The sequence below is a fragment of the Acipenser ruthenus genome, chromosome 14 (genome assembly GCF_902713425.1).
Source record: "Acipenser ruthenus chromosome 14, fAciRut3.2 maternal haplotype, whole genome shotgun sequence".
Classification (NCBI taxonomy): Eukaryota; Metazoa; Chordata; class Actinopteri; order Acipenseriformes; family Acipenseridae; genus Acipenser; species Acipenser ruthenus.
The window spans coordinates 8596489-8602488 of record NC_081202.1 but is presented as its reverse complement, the minus strand read 5'-3'; the positions used below and the strand labels follow the sequence as shown (position 1 = coordinate 8602488).

Here is a 6000-nt window from a genome sequence, read left to right as displayed (position 1 = left end):
AGATAACGGAATGGTAATATTGACATCCTGAGATAAATGATCTTGTGATCACGAGATAACGGAATGGTAATATTGACCATCCTGAGATAAATGATCTTGTGATCACGAGATAACGGAATGGTAATATTGACATCCTGAGATAAATGATCTTGTGATCACGAGATAACGGAATGGTAATATTGACATCCTGAGATAAATTATCTTGTGATCACGAGATAACGGACTGGTAATATTGACCATCCTGAGATAAATGATCTTGTGATCATGAGATAACGGAATGGTAATATTGACATCCTGAGATAAATGATCTTGTGATCACGAGATAACGGAATGGTAATATTGACATCCTGAGATAAATTATCTTATGATCACGAGATAACGGACTGGTAATATTGACCATCCTGAGATAAATGATCTTGTGATCACGAGATAACGGAATGGTAATATTGACATCCTGAGATAAATGATCTTGTGATCACGAGATAACGGAATGGTAATATTGACATCCTGAGATAAATGATCTTGTGATCACGAGATAACGGAATGGTAATATTGACATCCTGAGATAAATGATCTTGTGATCACGAGATAACGGAATGGTAATATTGACATCCTGAGATAAATGATCTTGTGATCACGAGATAACGGAATGGTAATATTGACATCCTGAGATAAATGATCTTGTGATCACGAGATAACGGAATGGTAATATTGACATCCTGAGATAAATTATCTTATGATCACGAGATAACGGACTGGTAATATTGACCATCCTGAGATAAATGATCTTGTGATCACGAGATAACGGAATGGTAATATTGACATCCTGAGATAAATGATCTTGTGATCACGAGATAACGGAATGGTAATATTGACATCCTGAGATAAATGATCTTGTGATCACGAGATAACGGAATGGTAATATTGACATCCTGAGATAAATGATCTTGTGATCACGAGATAACGGAATGGTAATATTGACATCCTGAGATAAATGATCTTGTGATCACGAGATAACGGAATGGTAATATTGACCATCCTGAGATAAATGATCTTGTGATCACGAGATAACGGAATGGTAATATTGACATCCTGAGATAAATGATCTTGTGAAGACAAAACAAAGTTTTTTTATTGATGGTGTACTAGAACTCAAATGATGAATTCTAATATTAACCCTAGACTACCGCTGGATTCAAAATAATCACCATTGAACTTATTTATGATACTAAGAAAAAAACTAAGAATATTAAGAATGTGATTTATGTTTCTATCTGATGTCAGTTGGTCTCTAGAAGAATACATATCTATGTTTACTGTTTTGACAACTGTAAAACCAGCTGTCTAATTTGATCCAGGTAACTTAAGCCCCTTTCACACTGGCACGCCTACCCAGGTCCAGACCCAGGTCAGAATCCCGCGTAGTGTGAAACCGCGTACCTGGGTCGTACCTGGGTTAACCCGGGTCCCAGCGACCCACCTCTGGATGTGGGTTGGCATGCTTTGACCCGGATTGAGCATCACAAAATGCATGACAGCGAACAAAATAACGAATAGCCACACCTACGTGAAGGTTTCACATCCTCAAGGAAAGTTTTTTATTTATTTTGTTTTGCCATATTTTTGTTGCTTAAGACACACCATGAGCCAGACTGCAACAGAGATGAAGACACATTTGCTCTAATCAACATTTGGGCCGACAGGTCAATCCAGATAAGCTTGGATGTAAGCGTCTGTAACAAGTTGCTTCCAGGGTATTGTACGTGCATTGTTTACTTGCATCTGTCACCCAGGTTAGAGTCCTGCATCGGGTCGGGTACCCGCAGAATGTGAACTTTTCGCGGTTTGCGGTTTGGGCGTGGGTCAACAAATGTCATTTTCGGGTCAGGCTCTGATCTGAAACTAAATTACCAAAAACGTTTTCTGTCCTTTTAGCAGACTTTACCAAAAACATATTAGAAGATACATGTACTGGTATTTCCTGCACTAAAGCAGAAGGCGATCAGAGAGGAGTCAGCTGACTAAGCAATTTTCTCAGTTTGTATTGCCGCTTGTTTGATACGGCCCAAGATCCAAAAGTTTTAGGACATCTTGGTGATGTTAAAAATGTCTGTGGACGAGGTGAAACAAAAGATAGCGCAGGGTTTATATCATGTGGTGGATAATAGTTTGAGAGGTAAATCAGAAGTGTGGAATTCTTTTGGAATCATAGCGAATGAAAATAATGAACATGTGACTGGATTAGTTGCTTGTAAAACTTGTCATGTTTTTGTGTACGACAGCCACAAAACTGGTACACCTCTGCAAAAGCACAGGTGTAACTCCCGTTCAACTGAAGGCATGAAAGGAATAGACAGGTATTTTATAGTAAAGAAATAGTTAATATGTTACAATGTTAAAATATATCCAGACCACTACAGAAAGATACCACGCTGTATATCCTAATGTATAAACTCAATCTGTGGAGAATGGTAGAGATATCTGTGTATGTGAATGTGTGAGTGTGAGAGAGGCAGTCGATGCAAGCAGTAGGTAAAGGACAAACACTTGCGGGTTCAGGTCGGGTTGCAGGTCTTATTAAAGCAGTCAGATCGCGGGTAAGACAGTGCTGTAGTGGGTTGTGGGTTTGGGTCGGGTCCTGTAGTAGCGGGTCCAGGTCGGAAACGAGTCGTAAAAATCTGACCCGTGCAGGACTCTGACCCAGGTCAACCCTGCTTTATCAAAAGTACCCGACCCCATTACACCAGATTGGGTAGCCTACAGGTCTATCTAATTGATTAAAAAAGGAAAACATTTTCTTCAGTTGAAAGTTAAAATAAAAAAATGCCGTTGCTGTATGTGTAAGGGCTTTGCCCACTGGATCCGTTCCGTCATGCATTTTTAACATGCGTAATTGTGATGTGTCAATTAATTTAACGAGCACGCATATTCCCTATTGCACCTTGCATACAGAGTCTGTAATTGTACACATGCAGTGGTGATGCGTCAATTTTGGAATCAAAACCAGTTCCATTTTGTCCTTTTTGACGTGCGTTAAAAATGACATTGACCAATGATAATGACAGGAAGACACATGGTTTCTTGCAATTCCCTGAACAAAATGTTAAAACTAATTGTGCGCCAATTAAAAATTACTTTATGATTTTCAGGGGGGAAAAAAAGAAAACACATGGAAAGTAATTGCTGTGGACCTGAAAATTATGAAATTATGAACTACAGCATATATAAAAACTTGGATTTTGTGCAGCATAGTTTATAACAAGCATATACTTTTTATTTCATAACAATACCATAAAGATAAAAAAAATTGAAATGATTAAATCCCATTATTTATAACAAATTTAAAGGAACAGTACATATTCATTTTGCACCTTACATATGCAAAACAGCAATAAACAATGCATAGGTAATTGAAGACTAACAAATAGTACATACATTTATATTGTTCTGCCCTTACTAAAAATGCAATGGCAAATACAATAGGTAAACCGTGAGCGACTGCTGCTTGTTCACAAAAGGAGTCGACACTTTTACTTAACTATTACTCGTTAAACCCATAAAGCATCTGTCAGAAAGACACAAACGATCAATAATACATAATCCACCAGTATTCAGTTGGGTATTGAAAACGTTACCCGCAATTATATTAGACACAAATACTGTCATCGCTCCAACAGTTTCTCTTGGTGTACAAAAAGACGCCACTCAGTCTTCTGCCAGCACGGGTTTACTACTGTACTCTGAGACCGCCCTAAACCCAACTGACGTCACACAGCTTCCTTGTTGTAAGCTACACATTCAAATTGAGCACTGGCTCACTACCTTCCATCACACACAGGCAAGGTCAGCGACTAAGGACCACAAGGATACACTGCTTGTATTAAGGTATCGTGTGATGATTTTTTTTCTTTTCGTTACATCATGTATTATTTATCTGCCAATTACTGGATGAACTACGAACGCACAATAGTGCTTGCTTGGGCTGCTGTAGTATGTTCAAAGCTTTGTGTGTTGGCATGCATCAGTTCTAAATGTATTATTACTAATAAAATATATAAAAATATAAAAGACAGTCCTAGGCATAAACATAATACAATGTCGACATTACTCCGTACACCTGTGTTTTCGTTAGTGCTTAATTAAATAGTAGACATTATTAATAAATTACATACAAATACAGTGTATATGTTCGTCCTAATTGACTCACACAATTGATTGACACTTTTCCAACAATGCTGTAGTGTATTCTGTAGAACAGAACATTATGTATGTATTTAATTAAATGGGAATTTACCGGTTGCATCCGGTTTACACAACCAGCCATGCTCTACTTCATTGTTCAATACTGAGGATACTAGTCAGGTGGTATGTTTTTTGTGCAGATGACGGATGTGTTTTATCTTGTACTATAAAGCAGCCTCTAGGCACATCCCTTAACAATTGGGAAGTGTTGCTTCTGGGAATAAAAAGCAGCACGCGTTTACAGACTGAAGGGAGGATTTCATTATGCAAATACGTGTATGTCGTCACAGGGGCGGCTTCATTTCCAAGGTGCTGGTTCGACAGAGAACGAGATAGGATGGTTTCTGTCCTGCAGCTATTGGTGTTCAAATGTACTGTAGCATCAGCATCAGTATCGGCGACTTTGCTTAAATGAATACATTTGTCACATAATTGCAAAGGAGTTTCCATACAAAATCTGTACGTATTCCTGATGTAACACGTGCGTTAGAATTGTTCATCTTATTGTAGGATGGGGCTTGGTATAATGAATACTTTAGGAAATTCTTCCCTCTATTTTTTTGTTTGTTTTAAACTTTCTCCACATAATATACTTTTTATTTTTTGAAATTCAGTTAGATAGATGCTAATGTAAAAAGAAAAAAAGAAAAAAACCCTGAAAGAGCTCAACACACATGTGTAGTGTTTTCTATTAGAGACTCTGGGGTCTTTCAGTACAATAATAATAAATAGTATCAAACATACAGTAATAACTCGATAAGAAGTGCAACTCTGAAACAAGCTCTCCCTTTCTATGTGTTTTTCCTGATTTCTTTATTACATTTTATATATTTTATAGCCATATATTTTTGAATAAGCTCTTTTTTTCAATGGAGAATAATTGTAACATGGTTAACCCAGGTACAACCCAGGTACCTGGTTTCACACTACGTGGGATTGTGACCCGGGTAGGTGCCAGCGTGAAAGGGGCTTAAGTTACCCGGATCAAATCAGACTGCTGATTTTACAATCTGCATGGTTCCAAAGGTTCAATAGACTATCCAAAGCGCATACGGAGCAGGATTTGCCTTGTACCATGATTCAGAGCTACATTGTTGATCTTTGCATGTGACAAACAGTTTGGTGTTCCGTGTGTTCTTCTGCAAGCCATATAACTTTTTTCTCTAAATTATTTCAAATTATTCACCATCAGATTTATAGCCTGTTTCCAGAGATCATAGCTTCAAACACTCCAGCATCATTTCTAAGTCAAGTGGCTCCCTACATGTTTAACTTTAAAATGTATTATTGGTTGAAGTGTGAGAAAGTTCCCATTAAAGCAAGTAATATGAGAATATACCAAAGAATGAAACCTAGAAACCTACATGAGGAATCCAAATGTATGAGCATAACCAGACATCCAGTTATTCTGTAATGATTAAGACCTACATGCTTTTGACTAAAGCTACTGAAAGCACTGTACAATCCTCAATGGGTTTAGACAAAAGAAACAAGGCAGTAGATTTAAACTGTGTCAAATGATGTTTATTTACAGGAATGTCTTCAGCGGTTTGGCATCACATGACCTCAAACAGCTACCGAATGCAACAAGCATCGCACGATTCAAGGTTAATTCTAGTTTAAGCGATCTTTTTCTATTCAATGTCAGCCTTCTATACAAGTGGTTCCAGCTGGCGCTGGGGACATTTAGGGGCTGTGAGTTGGTTTCAAAGGGGCCACAACACATACAGGGATACTCTCCCTCTCTTAAATGAAAAC

At 37.9% G+C, this 6000-nt stretch overlaps 1 protein-coding gene across 1 annotated transcript in view; it reads left to right on the top strand.

The window, feature by feature from the left end:
* Positions 1-3751: 3751 nt before the first annotated feature.
* The window catches only part of LOC117420050 (monocarboxylate transporter 2-like), a 40480-nt gene continuing 38231 nt past the window's right edge, over positions 3752-6000 (top strand). Inside the window, exon 1 of the mRNA XM_034033553.3 lies at positions 3752-3885. The gene's annotated coding sequence lies outside the window, so the exon portion shown is untranslated. The remainder of the gene's footprint in view (positions 3886-6000) is intronic.